At 35.5% G+C, this 23,365-nt stretch overlaps 3 pseudogenes; 2 read left to right on the top strand and 1 right to left on the bottom strand.

Annotated features, from left to right (window-relative positions):
* Nucleotides 1–15,998: 15,998 nt before the first annotated feature.
* On the bottom strand, nucleotides 15,999–16,125 carry LOC145274192 (U2 spliceosomal RNA; annotated as a pseudogene).
* A 698-nt stretch (nucleotides 16,126–16,823) lies between these two features.
* On the top strand, nucleotides 16,824–20,098 carry LOC145270098 (polyadenylate-binding protein 4-like pseudogene; annotated as a pseudogene).
* Nucleotides 20,099–22,211: 2,113 nt separating this feature from the next.
* Nucleotides 22,212–22,388, top strand: LOC145274920 (U2 spliceosomal RNA; annotated as a pseudogene).
* Nucleotides 22,389–23,365: the final 977 nt, after the last annotated feature.

The raw sequence follows: 23,365 nt of genomic DNA, 5'->3' as shown, positions 1-23,365 counted from the left end.
ATATTCTGTACTATATTTATGGTTATTATCTTTGGAATATCCCGTTCCATTGCTTTTCTTTGTAAAGTTCTTGGTTGGTGCGTATGGTTTTCTAACTTTTCTTACATATGCCACTCCGGATTCTTCTATATTTTTTTGAATCCTTTTTTAGTGTAATGGCCCTTTCACAGTCCTCTGCTAGTTTCTGGAGGGTTAAATCTTGCTCAGATTCCAGCTTAGACAACACTCGTCTGCGTATTTTTGCATTTTTCGTGGAAACTAACCCTTGAGCGAAGATTAGACATTTAAAATCTTCTACCGTTAGTTCTGCAAGCTTAAAATTATCGCAGTTTTTATTGACAACTGATGCGTATGTCAAATAATCTTGGTTGTCCATCTTTCTTAGATTCATGCACAGCCATCTTTTATGAAAAAGAGATATATTCGGATAAAATAATTCTTTTAGTAATTTTACAGCTTCCATGAACTCTAATTCCGCAATTTTTTTAGGTCATATGTAATCTACGAATTTGCTGTGTTCTGATGTACTCAATTTTCTGAGTAAGAGGCTCACTTTCTGACTATTTGGCCAATTTTTACAGTCCAGTTGAAAAACATCCTCGTATCTTGTGTAGTATGCTTCAAAATTCTTCTCTTCCTCAGGCACATAATGAAATGTGTCCATGCTATTAAAAATAGTTGTATGGGAGAAATTAACACTATCGACATTTTCTCGATTACTCTTTAGTAGTTCCAGTGTTTTAGCAAAACGTTCCTCTTGTCTTTCTTCATATTCCAATTGTAGTTTATGCCTTTCCTGTTCCAATTGCAGTTTTTTCTGCTTTAATTGTGCCATTTTCTGCCTTTCTTGTTCCTGCTGCCATTTCAATAATCTGTCCTCTCTCTTTTTCTCACAGTCAGCCTGCGCCTGTATTTGTGTTTGCAAAAGCTCGTTTTGTGTAGCTTGTCTGCGTTCATCCCGCTCAGCCTGTGCTTGTAAAAATTGCATGAACATTTTTGATAAGTCTTCCATTTTTTTTTTTAGTGTGTAGTTAAAAAACAATATTGTACCATGTACAATATACACCGGTTTGGGTTACAACAAAAAAGCAAATTGCTGTAAGCTCCTGTTTTCAATAATAATATCGCTGCTTGCAATAATATATTCTTTTTGCGAGTCACGCTGCAAAAAAAATAAAACAGGTTTATCTGGAATCACGAAATGGAATTGACTTTCCGTTTTTAGGCACTTACTAATAAGTAACTCTTTCCACAAAATAAAAGTTTTTTTTTTTTTAATCGAGTCACAATTGAATAAATGTATGCAGTACATTTAGTTCTTTGAGTTTTTTTTCTCTAGTATTTTAGTAATTAAAATACCTCTTAAATTGAGATTACCTTTTTTTTTCGTGACGTTTTACTGTATTATCCGTTATTCAGTGACAACTTCAAGAAAAAAAATCCTTTCCTTGAATTTTAGTTTTAGCTGTTGTATTTCCTTTTAGTACCGACGTCAACCAAAACATTAATTAAAAAGTCCTTTAGTTGTTTTGTTTACGGAGAACAGTAATTAGAATCCACTGGTGAACTTTTTTCGTAGGTTACTTCCTTGCTTTTCGTAATCCGGGTCTGACCTGTCGTTTTTGCGACAGAACAAAGTTCGCTTTTCGTTTGCAAGTTGGTCCTTTAGTAAAATTTGTCGTGTAGCGACAAAACAAAAATTCACTTTTACATTCGTTTGCAAGTCGGATTCCCAGAAAACGGCGTAAATTGTCGCTTTTGCCACGTTAGAGTTTTTTTTTTCACTTGAGTTGAAACTTCTCTTTAGCGTAAAATCCGTTTGCTCGTCAACACTTTGCATTCCTTAAAAAAAATGGTCAACCTTTGCGTTGTACTTTTTTTTTTTTTTTTTTTTTTAAATAGTTCTTCGTCAAACTGTTATATTTGACGCTTCATATCTCGTCGCCAACTGTTGTGGTTGCAAGGTTGAACAATAATTAGTAAGGAAATACAATGAAGACACAAACAACAACGCAATAATAAGTGTATTAAAGAAAAGGTATATTTACAATATGTACAAATGACGGTGTCGAGTCAGAGAGTCTTGGTGGGAGGACATGTACGCTCTTCGGCGTCACTTCCGGTGGCATTTGAGTAAGACACACCAAGGCCAACCCAGGCTTGCCATTTATAGTGTTATGTTATTCGCATATGCAAATAAGTGGTTGCCACCACAACAGTTTCTCAAAACAACATTAAAACACAAGTAAATATTGATTAAATCATTTAAAAAATTACCACAAAATTGCATATTTTTTATGAAATTAACAGAAGAAATGAGCATTTCTCTTGCTTTTTTCGTGGTGAATGATGAAATATTTTTAAAAGTAAATCATCCAAAAACTCATTAAAAGTTTCGTCGTTCACTAATATTTGATGAGCTAAAATATGCTCCTGTCAAATCTTTGTAAAATACCGCAAGTATTTCTAACATTTATTGCTATAATTGAAATGATTCCTGTTTGCCGAAAAATGTTGAAATAAAGCGCAGAGACGAAGAGGCACAAGACAATGATAAATGATAATATATTCATTAAATTATGAGACACTATATGTATCTTTACAACACTAAGTGTGTTTGATACTTAATTAGATAACCAATGCGTTTATACAAGTTAGTCACCGCTTATAAAGACCTGAACGCAACTAGAGGATAAGGATTAATGAACGTGGGGTGGTCATTGTGACAACACCGTAATGATCAGTTATGGTGGAAATTTGCTAGAATTTGATTATTTAAGAATGACGGCTCAACAATAACTTGTTTTACATTGGACTTAAAAACGACCATGTTGTACTCAGCTATAAAATGTGAAAATGTGTCCCTTTATTGTCTAGAACAAGGTGGAATTTCCAAATGCGTTCACTTCAAATAAAAACTAATTTAAAAGAAGGAAACGTTCCATTTAAAGAGCTGACTGGACGACAATCACATTAGAAATGACGAAAAAGGGGTCTCGTCTTTATTCCGTAAAATTTAAGTGCTTGTTGATTGATTAAAAAAACGCCCCCGCGCTCTTTTGAGTCGAGGAGAGCAAATCGTATAAAGTGAAGGATTCAATGACTCTCATACCAGCATCTTTAATCTTGCTTCCACATGCTTCTACACTAACGAGTCGGACGAACAGAAACGAACTACTACTCACATTTATACACACACTAACAAGAACAAAATAAACCAGCGTATAAAGATATACAATGCAACGCTGCCAAATACTCACATATGTATATTATTTACATACACTCTTGTATGAAAAAAATTGATTATAAAATTTGGTTTAACTCAGATTTACATTTATAAAACTCTGTTTGTATTTTTTTGTAGCACTTGTTACCTGATGAGCATTCTTTTGTTTTAATCTGTCGTTTATTTCCATTTTTATTATATATGCATGTTTGGTATATCCTTTATTTTCTTCTTTCGCTGTAACATAACTTCATACCCCAAATTTATATTAAAAAAAAAAAGAACGGTGCGGTTCTTGGTAATAGGCAAAGACGCTATTGTCGTTTAAATGTGGCCTCTATCAAGGTCAGGGATCACGCCACAAATTCTCTTGGCCAAGATGAGAACAATTTCAGAATAGCACGGAAGTAATTCATCGTCAAAGAAAGATACTTATTTTAGGGGAAATAATTTTTTTGTATATAATTATAAATTGTAATGGATGTTTATAAACGAAAACGTTACTCTATTTAGTCAAAACACCCACACGTTGATTAAAGACAAAACAATATATTTCATTATATTCGTGAAATAAAACCAAATATAGGCGTACATATATATGCATGCGCGTTTTGACGTCATAATTTATCTCAGAACGAGGCTGATATGTTGAACTCGTGTTATATTAGAAAATAGTTGTAAAAAATACTCAACGATAGATTAATAAAAAGAAATCATTATTAAAGATGATGGCAACAAGAAAACAATGATCGAAATCAAAAATAAAGTCAATGAAACGTTTAAGAAATTCAGCGGATGGAAATTGATGTAAAAAGCCTGAATGCAAAAGCGAAAGAGAAAATCAAGGTATAACGAACAAGTGAAATTCAGAAGATAGAAACGAAAACTGGAGTAAAAACAAAAGAAATTCCAAATCAACAGAGGGTAAACAAAAAGAGGAATGGTTGAACGAAGCGAATGTCATAATGATACGAAAAAGACAAGTTTGAATAGCGTATGAATCGAATTACAACATGGTCGAATTATTTTTAATTGTTGCAAATAAAAAGAAAAAAAATACATTCTTAAGATGCGTCCAGTAAACTGTTCGTATTATTTGGATTCTTCGGGCCATTAAGAGGTGACGGGGCTCAAGTGGTTAATGATACAGGCTGGCGACCTGGGTGTTCCAAGTTCGAATCCAGTTCCTTCTCCAAGGAGTGTTGGCAACCTTCTCGTGGTCCCTTCCGTAATGTTGGCAACCGTTGCGTGGCCTCTCCTGTAATCGTTGATATCTTTCTAGAAAGAATTCTGACTAGAAAAAACATCGGAGAAAGCAATACCGACAATAGAATGATGATTCAGACTACTTAGAGTTTTAATTCTACAACGTTTCAATTGATGTAAATCTCCGAGTCTCTTCGGGTGTGCGAGGTGCCTTCAATAAGTTTCCTGACATTTTTTTGTGCAGGCATTTAGAATTAACGCACAGTCTTGAAAATGCAGTGTGTTACTACTATAAATCTTATGAAATGACTGATCAATTGGTATAATTTTAGATTTAAATGAACAGCTACAGCAGGAATCGGAATACATCCTACTAAAGCCTGTTTATCACAGCTGGTAAATTTCAAAAATGCAATCTGGACGTGAGTACACTTTAGAAAAACTGTATGCAATAAAATTATGTTTTAAATTTGGGATAAAATGCCACAGAAACGTATAGAATACTTCAGACTGCCTTTGGACCATCTTGTATGAATCGAGCATCAGTTTTTGAGTGGTATAAACGATTCAAAGAAGCAGAGCGTCTGTGAGGGATGGTGAGAGGTGTTGGAGGAGTAAGGAAGTCAGAGGTCATTGGCTAAACAAAGATATTAATGTGTATCTATAGCGACAATAAGTGCACAGTTTGGGAACTGCACACACAATTAATTGCAAAGAACTGAAGATGCGGAAGATTTGCTCGAATGTATCAGTCCACAACTGCATCTTTGTCACAGACTATTTGACTCCACTCAAAGAATATCTTAGAGGATGTCGTTATGAGACAATTGATGAGATGAAAGAGGCTGTGACGAGAATCATTGGCATGATCCCACATGAGCACTTACATCGGGCGTTCCAAAGGTTTTTGGAACGGTACGACAAGTGCATTGCAGCTGGGGGAAATTACTTCGAAGGGCACTAGAGTTTCATGTGTGTACTATCAATAAAAGTGTCCCTACGAAAAAGTCTAGAAACTTATTGAAGGTACCTCGTATGTTGTTGAACTTGTGTATTTTTCTGTCGTTGTGCAAATCACATTCACCGTGAGAATAGTAGTCTGAAGAATCGAAATAATACGAATAACCAATCCTCATCTAAAAAATTCAGAAGAATAAAACTGCAGAGGGACAAACATGTAATTTAAAAACTTAAGCGTTGCAACCCCACAAAAATGTAACATTAAACTTAAATGTGACAAATACACAGATTGATCGACACAAAATCTTGAAGGGATAGTGGGATGCAAGCGTGATCACATCTCTCTCTCTCTCACCCTCTCTCTCTCTCTCTCTCTCTCTCTCTCTCTCTCTCTCTATATATATATATATATATATATATATATATATATAAAGCTCCCCTCTTCGGTAGAGCACTCTCGTAAATTATCTTACTCGCTACTTAATTTAGCTGAAATAATGCGAAGCTCGCGATTTGTTTACAAACAAAACGTTTGAGCCCTCTACGAGTGGCGGACGGATGTTTATTTAAATAGGCATTCGGACAGTTTAATTTCGGCCACCGATTCCGTAGTCAGGGGGTAGGACTGCCGACTGTCATCACGACGGTTCTAGGTTCGATCCTCGGCTTGGGAGAGGTGTTAGTCTAGCGGCACTGATGAGTTGTGAAACAACGAAACAGGTCTGTATGTCGATGACTAAAATATATTATATATATATATAATATATATATATATATATATATATGTTATATGTGATCAGTTTTCTATAATAATCAACCATATAGGAGCCTATTCGTGACCAGACAGACACACAAACGTTCAGCTTTATATATATATATATATATATATATATATATATATATATATATATATATATATATATATATATATATATAAGGCATTGCGCATATGTGTGTGTCTATGTGCGTTTGTGCTTTATATATATATATGTCTATATATATATATATATACTAGCAAAAGTACTCGTCGTTAACTGGGTTCAAAAACAGCCTACAGAAAATGGACTCTGATTTATGAAAGTATGATAGGTTATGAATTTGGGGGTATCAAAACCAAAGCAAAATATGATGAAAGTAAAAATAAAATAAATAAACCCCATAATTTATTATGCCATACCTGTTCACACTGAAACACTTATCACAATATTCTGTGGATCTTTATTAAAAAACCTTGTTAAATTTTGTGTCATATTTCCATTCTATGGAGGTCAGGCGCGAACGAACACCCCATAATTTTATTATACCATATTTCTTCAAACTGAAACATAATTATCAAAGTATACTTACGCAGATAGATATGAAAAGTCTTTATTAAAGTTTGTGCCTATTTCCATTCTATGGAGGCCAGGAGCGAACGCAGACCCCACAGTTTTATTATACTATCCCTATTTAAGTTAAAACATACTTATCAAAGTATTATTATGTACATCTATATCAAAAATACTTGTAAACTTTTTTTTTAATTTTTAAATTTTTTATTTCCATACTTTGTGGACCAAGCGCGTACGCAGACCCCACAATTTTAATGAATCATCATTATGCCAGATCAACTATACTCATTCCTGTGTCTCGGTACATCTTCTATCATTATATGTGATCAGTTTTCTATAATAATCAACCATATAGGAGCCTATTCGTGACCAGACAGACACACAAACGTTCAGCTTTATATATATATATATATATATATATATATATATATATATATATATATATAAGGCATTGCGCATATGTGTGTGTCTATGTGCGTTTGTGCTTTATATATATATATGTCTATGTGCGTTTGTGGTTTATATATATATATATATATATATATATATATATATATATATATATATATATATATATATAAGGCATTGCGCATATGTGTGTGTCTATGTGCGTTTGTGCTTGTGTGAATTCGTTCCCTATGGACTCTCCCTATGGACTATCTCAGATCAGGAAAAACGGCTTGACCGATTATAAAAACATTCACACAAATTGCACTTTATGTATCTGAAAGTATTCTTAGATCGGTTTTGTATCGGAATACCTCCGATAAGTATCAAAATCCTATAATCGAAGAAATCCGATTAAAAAAGAAACAATTTGATTTTGACCAAAGTTAACATCTATAAATCCTAACATCACAAATGCATTAAAAAAGTTTTATCACCGCATAAGCAAAAGGGTCCGGCGTACAAAATCAATAGTAGATTATTTGATAAGACACGTGTTCGAAATGAACGTTTCTGTTTAGACTACAATTGAACCATGATACTTGACTTTTGACTTTTCAACTTTAATGCAGGCCATTATAATTTTTTGTTTATAAAATCTACAATAAGTTCTCTACAGCGCAATGTAGACTACAGTATATTGTGGACCAAGTCACTGCGATGGGGCATGTGAAGTTTCCTCCTGGTGTACTGCGGTAGATCCCCGACTAGTTCAGACAATCAATCAATGTGATTTAAAAATAGGCGATTTCATCGATTTCAATGAAGATAAAAGATATTGGAAGTGTGGAATAATCGTTGATGCTAATTAACTCTGGGAAAACGTCGGGTCTTCCTTCTAGTGCTATATAAAATATAAAACTTAAGCGTGACAGACAGATAAACAAACCAATAGGCAAAAACTCTAAACAAAATGCGTGGGTCGCTTTACAAGATGGCTCCATTCAATATGCACATTTAGCAAAAAAAAAAAAAAAGAAAGAAGAGACATACACAATACCTTGGGTCTTTTTTCCAACTGACTATAACATGGTCGTTTTCAAGTCTAATTTGTAAATAAGTTCTTGATGAGCAGTCCGTTTTTTTTTACAAGAAGTCACCACTTCTCAAAGCTTGGAGGCCACTCAATGATAAGGATTCATGAGTAGTGGAAATTTGGCAAATTGGATTACTTAAGAGGACGGCTTAAAAAGAACGTGTTCATGTTGAACTTGAAATCGATCGTATTGTAGTCATGTGGAAAGCAGAGAAACGGAAAACAGTTCCATAGGCGTGCAGTTCTAAGAAAGAAGATTGGTTCATGGAATCTACGCTTAGGTTTAGGTGCAGATAAAGAGTGTGGGAAATCATTGATAGTGGTTTCAACTAGAAGAGGTTGCAGGGAAGCGAAAAGGATGTCCCCACTAGGCACGAAGTTTACTTATATGTCAAGGCAGGATAAGTTTTTTGGTAGTTCCTGGCCAGATGTGGTAACAGTACTCCATCCTTGGACGTACTTGGCTCTTATATAGATAGGGAATTGCCTCAGCAGTGAGGTATAAACTGGAGTGGTAGAATAATCCCACCATTTTTCCAACGGCATTGGCAACAGATTTGATGCACGTGTTTTATCTCAGATCAGGAGTAAAGATCAAACTCAAATATATTGAAGCTTGTGAATGCTAGAGTTTTCATAAGTTTCCCTAAGTCGAGAGACATTCATTTCAATTAATAACAGACGGGGATCAGAGCGTTGATGACATAAAGATAGAAGCTTGGTTTTAGATGCATTAAAATTATTCAGCCACCTCTTTCTCTATTGCACAACGATCAGAGGAGAGATATTCAGAGAGAACTTGGTCGTTTACGTCCTTTGAAGTGTTGCCATGGATGGTAGTGTCATCAGCATAAATGTCTACAAATGATCTTAGGATATGATTTGGGAAGTCATAGATGTAGATCAGGAAGAGGGTTAGGCCCATAGGGACTCCGGCATTAATACTGTGAGCTTATGATTTCTACCCATCAACCACTACTCTTATGAACCTATTAGAGAGAAATGATTTAATAATTGAAAAGACCTTTCTAGCTATACCGTAGCTGGAAACCCTCTTATATAATTAAACCATACCCAAGTTCCACCATTACTGATCATCATGGTGGTTTCTTACCGTCTACCTAACATTCATTAACCTTTATCCCTGAGTGGCTCCCAAGTCTTGATAAGCGGCGAACCCAAAGCAAACAAAAGTAAGATACGCAAAAACAAAATGTAAAACGTGAAAGCCATCCCGACGGACGGAGCATATTGAAATAAGTACTGAGCATATTGAAATAAGTACTGACCAGGCTCTACGTTGCAAGTGTTCTCAACCTGATATAGCCGTGAAGAAAATCAACTTCATTTTTTTTACTTCATTTTAAAAGACAAACTTAAAAATTTTGCAAGTCATATGAATTCAAGTGCTGTACTTCACCATTTACGACCATAACACCGATGCTCATTTGATCCGCTGAAGGTAAAGTGAGTGACCGCTTGCGAATACCAGCTGCTTTTTCGATATCAACCTACGTAGATACTCGTTAAAATGAAACACAAAAGTTAAAAAAAAAAAACTTTAAAAAACTGCTTACGGCACCTGGTATTTCCAATTAGTGGGTCCTGGATATGACTTAAACTATATCTGATGGTGCGGCCCAAGCTTGCGGGCCTTGGGAAGTGTGGAACCACACTTTAATTGCCATTGCTCCCAGGTCCACTCTGACTTGGAGTGGTAGTACCTATTAGGGTCCCAACTATGGGTTAAATAGAAACTGACTTGAAAAAAACAAAACAAAAGAAAAACAAAAAAAAAAAAACCCAAATATATTCTGTTATAAAAATTTTCTTCAAAATCACTGAATTCGGCATTAAATAACCTAAAAAAGGGTTGATATGCCGTAAAACAAAAACAACGAAATAATCAACCAATTAGTGACCAGGCTCTATGTTGCTTAACTTCAGTATTCGGACGAGAACTGGCACCTTCAACGCAACATGGACGTTAACGAAGAAATGCAACATTTTCTGTTACTTCATTTTAAAAACGTGACTAACTGACAGCGTGACAGACAAAACGCCCGATAAAATATGAATGGAAAATCAATAAAATTTTTTTAAAAGTTACGAATACAGTCGGAGCATTTTCTATTATCAATTCTTTAATCGGATTAGATCTGAAACTGGCAAGGCATTATTTCTTTCAAACAATTAAAGATAATAAAAACAAACCAAAAATAATCACGTAAAATTTTTATGAAACTACAAACGTGAAATGTTTTATTTCATCTTAAGTTATCAAGAAAACTGAAATATATATATATATATATATATATATATATATATATATATATATATATATATATATATATATATATATATTGCGCACACTCTTAACTTGACGTGGAGGAGGAATCACACACTGATCGATCCAAATCTCTAAATACACTTTAATATATAAAAGTTTGGCATGTGCTTTTATTATAATAAAGTGTTGTATTTTGACATATGGACCAGACGAAATTTGAGAAAAGTGGTTTTCCCGGAGTATTGCGCGCACGCAAGTAACAGAGAGATAAATAGACAGATCGATGGATACAGAGAAATAAAGAGAGAGAGAGAGAGAGAGAGGAGAGAGAGAGAGAGAGAAGAAAAGAAAAGAAAGAAAGAAAGAAAGAAAGGTGGAGGAATCAGTGTAGCCAGACGAACTTAGGGAGAAATGGGTTTCCCCGGAGTGTTGCGCGCACACGAGTAAACTATTCTATCTATATATCTATAAAAGTGAGAATATGCATGTAAGGACACTTCTCAACCTATATACTCAACAAAAGTTTGATCTACATATCTGAAAGTTGGTATATAGTGTATTCAGACATGTGGAAAACTTTTTAATCGATTTACATCCGGAATAAAGGACGACTAAGGAGTCGAAATTGAAAAATTGATGCTTGGGAAGGGGTGGGGGGGTCATCCGATTTTTATCTGTTTGTCAACTGTTTCACGGGGTTGCAAAACACCTTTTAAAGAACATGACAAGGCGGTCTAATAGTTATTGGACTTAATTCACTGTCTTTAGGTTTTGGCTTCGATCTTAGCTCGAATATTTTTTTTACTTACAAGAAGTGAATTGCTTAGAAATAAAAAAGCATAATAATCGCAGTATATGTCTCAGTTTCTTTTCCTTTATTACTTCGTTGTTGTTGTTTTTTTTAAAGAATTTAACGTTATGTTAAACACCGGGCAACGCCGATACATCTTCTAGTATATCTTATCTTATATTCTATAAAAGTGAAAAAAAAAATGTCCGTATGTGTGTGTGAGAGGACACTTTTCAACCTATATACTCAACGAATTTGTCATCTACAGACCTGAAATTTGGTATACACATTATTCGGACACGTGGAAACATTTTAATCGGCTTTCATCCAAAAAGGGTTGCTAAGGAGTCAAAACTGAAGAGTTGGTACGTGGGAGTTGTCGGATGTTTATCTGTTTGCTACATGTTCCACGAATGGATCAAGAGAATAGTTCACATTATAGATTCATCATGTTAAAAATAAGTAGAGCTGAAAACACTTTTTGAAGATCGTGTTAAGCTGGTCTAATAGTTGTTATACTTGACTGCCTGTCTTTAGGTTTTGGTTTCGATTCCAGCGCGAGTATTTTTTTTTATTTACAAGAAGTGAACTGTTTAGGAAAAACAATACTTGCATGCACATGTCTCGGTTTCTGTATTAATTAGAATATAATATTTATGCGTATTTTACGACCGGGCGGCCCTGCTATTCTATCTATATATCTATAAAAGTGAGAATGTGTGTGTGTGTGTAAGGAGATTCTCAACCTATATACTTAACGAATTTTTGATCTACAGACTTGAAATTTGGTATATAGGGTATTCAGACGCATGGAAAACTTTTTAATCAGCTTCCATCCGGAAAAAGAAATGCTGCTATGGGATACAAAATTGAAAAATTAGTACGTGTTTGTTAATTGTTTCACGAATGCGCATGCGCGGCCGAAAAACATGACAACTTCTTTATGTTGAGAATAAATAGGTTTTAAAATTAAAGCCCTCTTTTTAACTCAAAAAATTGAAGAGTCCCTTTTGCCAGGAATTCAATGATGTATCTCTGCTTCTGACGCACGTCCATGACAGGGGTTGCTTTTTTTAGAGTCTAACACCTTCACTATCTGCAACAGAGAGATTAAAGTTTCAGGTTATGAATGCATAAGTTCAGTCATAATAATACTAATGTAATTTGCAATCCTGTCTGATCCATTCGGGCGGAATGAAAAATAGGAGGCATTACTTTTGGAACGCCCTATGTAATTGCAGTATTCACGTAACACGTAGCACACATTAACTTTGCCAATTTTTACTCTTTTCGTTATAGAAGAAACATGTGTCTTGTTCCTGCTTTCTTTATTAAACACTTTTAACATTAGCACGTTTTAAGTTGTCATCGCATTGTACGGGTAATCATTAGTAATCTCTAAATATTTAACTATAAAATGGTTATTCCGTCCCGATTACCGTAAAAACACAACATTTAATGCGCACATATATGTTTTTCAAACATAAAACCACACTTATAAGGAAGCGATTTATAGATTTTAACTTTACTGGAAGTTTAAACAAATAAATAGTTATTATTCTATTTTTATTGGCAACAGTGGAAGATTTTTCTTGAATCAAAGTCAAATAAAAAACTAATTAAAGGAATCGTTTTTCGCATCGGAAAAAAGGGACAGATTTTTCCGATTCTGATACCGATTCCGATACTCCAAAAAGTTCCGATTTTGCCGATTCCCGATTCCGATTAATCGTCCCAACACTAGTATGTATATATGTCTGTCTGCGTGTAAATATTTAACCGATAAACTCCTTAACTACTGGTCACATCACATTGGAATTAATAGGAAATAGTAATCATACACCAAGGATGGTTTGTAGTAAGTGAAATCTTTGTTTGGATGGATGAATACAGAAGTCGACAAATTGAAATGCAAAATATTTATTTCAACTTGCTGACATAGTTGTATTGGTTTTAAATGGTACCTATTCTTTTATCGTAAATTATACTCATTAATAAGAAAAAAATTAAAATAAAATAGTGAGGTACACACTGGATTGAACAGGGGATCATTCGATCTGCAGTCAATTGCTCTACCATTGGGCTTTATATACAGATGACAATAAATCTGTTTTTTTTTCATTTTTTTTTTTAGAAATAATGATTTGCTGATATTTTATTATTTTTTTTGGCCGGTGTAACGTAAAATATTCCCCTGTAAAATTATTATTTTTATCTATAAGAGCAAGACTATTTTTAAGATCAATTTTTTAAAAATCTTCGATACTTATCGGATGAATTTTTGTACGAAACATATCTAAGAAAACTGCTAGACATATAAATTACCTGTGTGTGAAATTTGCAAAAGATAGGCTCAGCTGTTTCGGAACTTATGAGGAAAGAACTCTCTCACACACAAAGTGACTTTTATATGATAGATAGATAGATAGATAGATATTTTTTAATTAAATATATTTCTCATTCTTTGTAATTTCCACGAGTTCTGCAGGTTAAAAATAAAATAACTTTATTTACAATAAATATGAAATCTAGTGGGGAATGTCATCTTCCCTACAACCTCTTTCTCACAGAAGAAACACTGCTCATCTTTCTCTACTCTATCCTTATTTTCATGACAGCAAAACCACTCGTCTAGCTTTAAACAATGAAAACATTTTTCATTTCTTCCTCTATATACCTAAAACTAAACTGGCCTTACTTTCCAATAACAAACAGTCTGTGAAACACAATACTGTCGGACTACTTCCCAGTTGAATAAAATATGATCGTTTTCATGTCGAATTGTGGACTTCCAGATTCCTATCGTCAGTATAGCACCATAGCTTCCTCTTATTTTCTCTTTTAGTCCTCACATACCTTGAGCGATATTTCTGACAAAGGGGGAATAATGATTTTTAGTCGACTAGAAGATATGTCGAGATTTTAAATCCTCTCATAATATTAAACATTATTCAACTGCAAATCTATCCAATTCATTACTTTTATCGTGGATCGGCTTTTAGCCTTCGTAAGTAATGACTTTGTAGTAAAAATATATAATTTTTTATAACGCAAAAAAGAAATATTTTTACTGCGATTATGCATTAAAATTCTGATTCTTACAAACTGAAATTTAACGCTGCTGCCAGAAGCATACGAAAATAATCCGCTCATTAGTTTTCTGTTGTCTAAAGTTTCGAGTGAAACGATAACATTGTCTCCCTAGAAAACACAACATGATTCCATTTCCGTTTGATAAAAACCGGATTTCTTTTTTATGCAGACCATCTACTAGTTGGCCAGTTGTGTAAAAATCACAAGAGCGATAGGAGTCTTTTATCATGTCTGAAAGTGGCACACTGTTCAAGAAGCGAGGTCAGGGATGCGCCGCTGAACAACTCATGCTCTGTACCGAGTCAAGTTATGACAACAGGACCATTGCTAGCACTCTCAAAATGTATCGCTGGATTGACACGAATAACAGGATGTAGTTTCAAGTGAAAACCACATCGTGCCACTTCACATCTTAGACGTCGGCTTGAAAGTCAATACTAAATTGTACTTGGACGTGCTGAAGAGTGTGGTAATCCCTTGGTGCAATCAGGTGGTCACTGGCAGACTCTGAGCGTAGCAGCAGGACTCGGCGCCGGCATACAACTCCAAAGAGATCAAGGCTTGACTTCAGAAGGAGTGTTACGCCTTTGTACTTTTCTATTACTGGATCTTATTACTCTTTCAACCTGAACCTGCTAGACTACTTTATTTAGTCATATGTTGAGAACATCACCAACATGACCTCCCGCAATCCAAAAGCCAGCCTGATCTCCGCCATCCGCCGAGTATTCGCCGAGCTCCCACCGGCGCTTGTAGAAAAGTCTTGCTCCCAGTTCCGGACCGGTATGGAGGTAGTAATTGAGGCTGAAGGCGGCTACAGTGAATATATATCAGCTCTACTGCATAATCAAGTTACCTGAATTGATTTTTCAATAAAAGTTTTAAAATAAAGCTGTAGTGTTTTTTCTTTATGGCGACACTTTTATTATTCCAGCCTGTATTTAGGTAAAAGAGAAAAGTTCTACTTGGTGACGGATTCCGGTTATGGAATCGGAAACTGCCAAGCATTGTTTATAAAAAACAAGACAAAAAAAACAAAAAAACAAAACAAAACAATCCCTCATACTGTTTAGGTTCTGCCAGATTTTTAGTTACACAAGTTTGTAAGCATTTTGTCCAGAGAATTAACCAAATATCTTTCATCGCTAACCCTAAGTTTCAATGGCAAGCCTGTAAAATCATCAATGCGTAAAAAAGTAGAACGCTCCCCCAACAAAAAATTTGATTTGATTATTTGTAAAAAAAATATTCCTATTATAAAAGCAAGTTTGATTTTCTTATAAGTTAAGAATAAAAAAGAAAGGGACAAAAACAAATTATTTATCCCCTAGCCGAAACAAGGCCGATAGCTATTAGTCGCAGGCTCTCGTGTAATGAATGAATGCGTGAATGTAGGATTGACATGAAATTCTTAAAGATAAACCAAAATGACCGAAAAATGGCTGAAATGACTTAAATAAATAAAAAGTAAAATGACTTAGAATGACTGTAATGAAATTAAGGGTGAATTGAATGACCTTAAGAATGACTTGAATGTTAAAAAAATAACTGGAATCCTTCAAAAACAACTTGAAGGATCTGGAGAATGATTGAATGGCTTTGAGACTGCCTGGTTGTAAAGTGGGTGATCATTTTACATTAAATTAATACAGAAAACTGATCCCCCACTTTATATCATAATACGTACAGCATGTAGTAAGAACAGATGCTACACTTTGATCTTGGCCAAAAGGCCAAGAAAAGGGTATTTATTTGCTCCTCCACCGAGCAAATTAGGAACAAGGTCGATCTTTAATGTGAGGAGTGAAGGGGAAATGGGGACCAACTCCCTGAGGAGTAGAGGAGCTGGATAGGGACAATTGGTATGAAGGGTTGCCCCATACATTGACCAAGGTCTTATATGTGGGGTTGCCCCCACATATGGTCTTTGCTTGCAGTATCTGCCGGAACAGATTCTACACTTTGATCCCAGCCCGAAGGCCAAGAAAAGCTTAAAAAGCTAAGAACAGCATCTATTAACAACAGACCTTTGATCTTAACCAAAAAGTCCAAGCCGACAGACCGACCGACAGACCAACCGACGGGACCAACCGACCGACGGAGTGACTTATAGAATCGACTAAAAATCTGATCTAGAATATTTGATAAACACTGCTTATTAATTTAACCAGAAGTCTTTCCTAAATAAAATTTTTCTTTAACAAATTATTAATTGCTTTTCCCTCTAAAAATATTATCTAAAATATTTGATAAATACAGCTTGCCAATTTAACCGGGATTCGCCACTAAGAAAGCTTTTTTCTTCAACCATCATTTAAAATTTCTATTCATTTCATTATGAATAGTGCGTTTACAAAGAAATGATTTTATGCAAAAATAAAAATAGCGAGAAAATTGGCGACGATGTATAAATAGTCGTGAGTACGATTCCACAAACAGGGCAGTTTATGCATAGCACCGGGTACTTCCGCTAATAGCACCGCCAAACGAGAAGATTGCTACTTAAACTAAGCCTACTTCCACTTTACAAAAGCTCTTAAGAAAATGAGTACCTGCCATCGTAATCAGACACTCTATGTAGGTGATTTGCTACCGAATGTAACAGAACAACACCTCTATACGATATTTTCATCAGTTGCTCAAGTCTATAACGTTCGCGTATGTCGGGATCAACTTACTAAACGTTCTCTTGGGTATGCTTACGTCAATTTCTTCTCTTCCAAAGATGCCGAAAGAGCACTAGATACTATGAATTTTAAATCTGAACACGGACGACCCATGCGCATCATGTGGTCAATGAGGGATCCTTCCCTTCGCAGGTCTGGAGTCGGTAACGTCTTCATAAAAAACTTGAATGAGGATGTTACCGCAGAAAATCTCCACCACTGCTTCTCCCAATACGGCAGGATTCTATCCTGTAAGGTCAACACTAATGAAATAATCGGCAAAGGATACGGATTTGTCCACTTTGAGGATGGTGCTGCGGCTCTCGAGGCCATTAAGGCACTCCATGGTAAACCGATCATGTCCCAAAACCTTTATGTCGGCAAATTTGTTCCGAGTACAGAACGAAAGCAACTGTATCCATTCGGTATTTTTGTTAAGAATTTCAGCGACAAACTGGACGACGGCAAATTAAAAATTCTCTTTGAGCAATTCGGCGAAATAACCAGCGCTAAAGTTGTGACTGACAATACCGGCACGTCTAAAGGATTCGGCTTTGTAAACTTTAAGGAATCTAAATCTGCCGAGACTGCCGTATCCACTATGAACGGTACAAAGTTCCATGACTGCCAACTTTATGTAGCACGTTCACTGACGAAAGCCGAGTTAAAAAAGCAACGCAGCCGTACTAACCTCTACGTGAAAAACTTGGACGAGAGCGTCGATGATCTGATCTTGTACGATGCCTTTAAGAGCTACGGAGAAATCACTAGTGCCAAGGTTATGAGGGAGAATGGTCGATCAAAACGTTTCGGCTTTGTTTGCTTTTCTACGCCTGCTGCTGCCACAGCTGCTCTTTACGAGTTGCAAGGCATCATCTTAAACTCCAAACAAATGTTTATATCTAACGCACAGCGCAAAGAAGACCGGAGACGGCTACTAACCAAAATGCACGCAACACGAATATCCAATTCGACCATAACACCACGCATGGCCTCATTATTCCAACCAAATGACGTCCACTGTTACGCTCCACCTCTACCTCAAGATCAAGTATATTATCAACCGCAATTGATGACCGAACCGGAAACCCAATGGCAGACCGCGAGTCCAGCCACTGGCCCATATCTCTCTACGAACCCGCATATAGATGTTGCACCACAAATATTAGCGGGAGTCCAGACTAGCGTCCACAATCCTAATTCTCTTTCTAGACAAACCCCTCTCCAGAAAGAGGCCACTCCGATAACCATCACTGGTAGGCCTCTAGCAACGAACTTGCCTCATAATGGCACACTTTCTGGCTTCCAATCTAAGCCGTTGCGGCACGTTATCACGGGTGTTGGCAGGTTACCCGCCGGTCAGGCCGAAGGAAGAGGAAAATGCAATGGCGCATCTAAAATTGGTCAAAAGGAAATGCTTAGAGATAGTCTTGAATCTGTAATTAAAGAGAGATATTCGAATTTGGACCCCAAAATCTGTGGAATGTTGTCAGATTTAGATATTTCTGAGATGGTGAAGATGTTAACTTCTAATGTTTTTCTTAAAAACAAAGTTCAAGAAGCGCTCGGAGTTCTCGAAAGTCACAACACTAAAGAATCTGCGTCACCGTGATGTGAACGTTTCCAATGAAGGACTGTGATAAGTATTACATATGAATTCATGATCTGTGAATTAGCTGCGCAATCAATATTAAACTTCATACACCCTCCTTCACACGTCAATTGTCCTATGACCGTCTGGATCGTCTTCTCTTAATCCATTGATAGTCTTTCTGTACTTGGATTCTTCGGACTACTGTCTTTCGTTATTTGCACAACGTTTCACTCGATGTAACCTCCAAACTTCAGGTGTCTATTGAACTCTAGAATATTCACATTCCGTAAAAAATCCAATCAACTGAGGCAGCACGCTGTTTTGGTTCGCTCGAAATTTCGTGAAGATTTCAAAGTTCGACGTTACATCAACCAAAGCGTCGCGCAAATAACACGAAGAGAAAAATAGTCTAAATCCAAATACGAACAACCGTTCCTTACTTTAAAATTCAGAACCAAGTCTTTTCATTTTTTTTCCTTTGGAAAAATGCATTATAAATATCATTCTCGCTCGATCTCGTTTTTAAAACTATCGATACTCTCTCACATTCATTTAAATGCCTGAACATACATTATTTGGTTCGGTTGATCCAACTTTAGTATCCTACGTTGTCAAACAGTTTTTTTTCCAGATTGAAAATTCATATCGTCCTTAACCGTTTCATGTATGCGATATTACTTCTCGTAACTGTTTCTAATTATAAAATCTGTAACGAAAAATGAAGTTGATACTCAATTTTTCGCTTGAATTTAGATTTTCAACTTGGCGAACTGAAATCCAATTCGGCTGTTTTTGTAAATTTATTTTATCCGAGTATAAATATTTTATCTGTAAATACGATAGCTTTTATGAACCTTTTACAAAATCTATAAATCTGAATCGGCAGCTGCTTTTTTGTGGGCTCAACAAAATACCTTGAAGTTCAGATTTGATTATGATCAGGAATTTGTTTCTAAAACGCAGAATTCGGGATTTTAGAGACGCGAAGAAACAAAAGGAGGCAAAAATATATACAAGTAAATGTTGCCACAGGTAATAAGTTACTTTTGTACTTGACTTAATCCTTTGTTTTAAATGCTACTTTTAATCTCGATTGCCCAGTTTTCATAAGTTGTTTAGTATTAAATATGGCGACACGTTTGTTTCTTGTGAAAACTCTAGGTCGCCATATTGTTTGCAAAACAGCCCGTAAAAACCGAATATTTGAGATTAACAAAAGATCACGTGAGACTTTAAAATACAAAACTTGGTACAAAGGTAACTTATCTACTGTATCTTTCATTAGTTTGTTGCCTCCTCTGCTACCCCCTCGTGAATTCACTCTTTATTGAACTCTGTCCTAACGTGTGGGAACTATTTTAGATTTCTTTCGAAATCTTGCCTTTTGCATGTACAGCAAATTAAGGTACGACTAATGTACAACTTTCTATTCGTGATATTAAAACTTTCTGATCTTTTATTTTGTCTTTTTTTTTTCTTTTTCCAAACTTATTGATATTAAAATTAGTCCAAGAAAAACTTTCCTTTAATAGAATTTGACTTTTAAAAATACGAAATCACACGAATAGAGAAGTGTCATACATAATTACTAAAACCAAAATATCAAATCAATATGCTAAAAATACCAGTCTACTAACCCTAAGTCAGTGGCAAGCCCTTCACAAAAACCCATAAAATGACAAGTTAAACAAAATCAAACTACATTTCGGTGGTAAGGTTTTCCGTGCTAAACCAGCTCTTGAAATAAGATTAAGGATTTTAGTTTGGTTAACGGCAAAAATCTAGGGAGAAAACAATGACGTAACTGCTACCAAGTGCAGGATTCTATCAACCTGCATTTTCTCTAAATAAATTTCGAAATTTTTCGCTACTTTCACTTGGCCTAATGCGAGTCGAAGATGACGGTCGATTTAATTGTTCGATATTTTCGGGCTTAAAGCTGATAAAACGGACTTACGGTACTAACACTATAATAAAAGTCCGGTGTGGTTGCCAGTCGGATTAGGGTGAGCTTAAAATTAATGACCACCTAAAAAATTGGCCTTCATTATTTTTATCCTGGTCTAAATGAAAGCAACGAAACCTTTCAAATAAGTTTGAAACTAAATGTCGATAGAAAATCAAATTTTGATGTTATTGATAAGTTTGTTTGGTTACGCAACTGTTAAACATACTGCATTGAATGCCTGAATTTTTCCAATTAAATTTTTTAAGTTAAAATTATACAGGTCGGCAAAGAATTTTGCGTTCGCTATGAATATTTTGTATAAGTTCTCAACCGAACTTCGTACTTTACTCAAACTATAATTATATATTTACGAGATTTCCGAGTAAATTAATGAAACTGTATTGGCAAATGCCTAATTTTCCGACCTTTCCGGATGAGTCGATTACTTTATTTTTAACATAGTGGTTTAATTTTTATTTCAAATCGGTAAGTGAATTAAATTATTTTAATCTAACTCCATCTGGTTTTGCATTCTAATTTAATTCTGCTTTTTTATGAGTTTTCAAAGCTGATCCATTCCAGTCGATATGGATAGTTTCCTATAAAATAACCAAACATTTAAATGAACTCCCGGGAAACAAAGTTCACAGCTCGCACGCTTTAACTTGAAAAGGACTTGAGTTGCCCCCCCCACTATCCATAAAAATGTCAGTTTCGTTTGAATACTTGTTCATAACCAGAACCGATTACAAACTCGTTAATAGTTTTTACTCTCGGCAACTTCATTCAAGCCGCATTTCACATAAATCTATATCTGAAATGAATTCGTCTCTGTTCAGATTGACGATTGAATTTGAGTTTATTTTCTATACGTTCGTTCGCATAACCCGTCTTAGGTATTTGGAGATAATCGCGTTTTCTCGAGCATTATAGATTACTTAGATGTTTTTCGACTTCTAAATCGATGGATTCGATGCTTTGGACAGGAGTGCACCGTGATCCTTTTGGATTCGATGGATGCGCCTTGATTTTGTAAAGTAATTTAAATTAATATTACTTGCACTCCTATCTCACCCATTCAATGCTAGGTACATAATTCGACCCCGCTGCGAATATAATAAAATGAAAACTGCTGTTATGGCATAGTTTCATATTTAATCTCGGAATTCCTAGTTATATATGTATATTTTATTAAAATGTATATTTTATCTATTCAAAAGCTTGCTGGTCATCTTAAACCACTACAATTGTATGCGTGTTACACATTTCACTATGATTTTATAATTTTCAGATTCATTTTTCTGCAATGTTCTCGGCCATGTTTACCCGACACTAAGTGTAGTTAATAGAAAGTGATTCCTCCTTCCTTATGATAATGCTCGTCCTCGCAGCACTACTAACTAAAGAATTTAGTGGGTAAATCTTGTCCAATCCTGCATATCCTGACCTATCACTTACTTGAAGGACTATAAAACCATTGATAGCATTAGGTTAACATAACGAAAACTGACTTGGTTTTTAGTCGCGTGCAAGCGACTCTATAAGTCTCTGTCCGTAACACTTGTGCTTAGCCTTTTTGGTTAAGATCAAAGGTCTGTTAATAGATGCTGTTCTTAGCCTTTTAAGCTTTTCTTGGCCTTTTGGCCAAGATCAAAGTGTAGAATCTGTTCTGGCAGATACTGCGAGCAAAGACCATATGTGGGGGCAACCCCACATATAAGACCTTGGTCAATGTAGGGGCAACCCTTCATACCAATTGTCCCTATCCAGCTCCTCTACACCCCGGGGAGTTGGTCCCCATTTCCCCTTCACTCCTCACATTAAAAATCGGCCTTGTGCCTAATTTGCTCAGTTGGGGAGCAAATAAATACCTCAGTGTAGTATCTGTTCTTACTACATGCTGTACTTGTTTGTAACTTTGATATAAAGTGGGGATCACTTTTCTGTATACATTTAATGTAAAATGATCACCCACTTTACAACCATTCAGTCTCAAAGCCATTCATTCTCCAGATCCTTCAAGTTGTTTTTGAAGGAATCCAGTTATTTTTAAGCCTTCAAGTCCTTAAGATCATTCAATTCATCCTTAAGATCATTAAAGTCACTCTAAGTTACTTACTTTTTAAGTCCCTTCAGCCCATTTTTCGGTCATTTTAGTTTAAGAATTTTATGTCAATCCTGCATTCATTCATTACACGAGAGCACGCGACTAATGGCCATCGCCCTTGTTCATATTTCACATCAAAATCTAGAATTTTACAAGTGAGGCATTTCTAAGCTTATTGACAGATGGGTTCGAAAGCAAATGTCTTGTCGTAAAGGTGTTAGTCTTTCGTTTTCAAGATGAAATTTAAATTGTTCGTACCGATTTAATACCTTCAGATGAAACGAATACATTAAATATCTGGAGAATATAAGAATCTAACCGTATACGGATCTGTGCTTAGATCTTTCAAGCACAGCTCCCTTTTAATATAAGTTCTATTTTCCTCTGTATACGATTGTGCGCAGAACAGTCTCTACCAAACTTAATTTTTGGCCTAAAGACTTGCAACTTTATAGGGTTCAGATCCGGAACAAATTTGCTTTAATATCTAGGCGGTAAAAATAGCTGCTAAATGGATCAAACTTGGCAGGTATAAGTCTGAAGTGCCCATTCACGCAAGCGAAAACATACATTTATACGTTAATTTTTAAAGATTTTTTATATCTACCATTATTATATGGTAGCGAATAACACTGGAGAGCTAAATGTTTGTTTCGATTTTGGCTGATGGT

The sequence above is a fragment of the Euprymna scolopes genome, chromosome 4 (assembly GCF_053919585.1).
Source record: "Euprymna scolopes isolate OS-2025 chromosome 4, ASM5391958v1, whole genome shotgun sequence".
Lineage (NCBI taxonomy): Eukaryota > Metazoa > Mollusca > Cephalopoda > Sepiida > Sepiolidae > Euprymna > Euprymna scolopes.
This window is presented reverse-complemented; position numbering and strand designations above follow the sequence as displayed.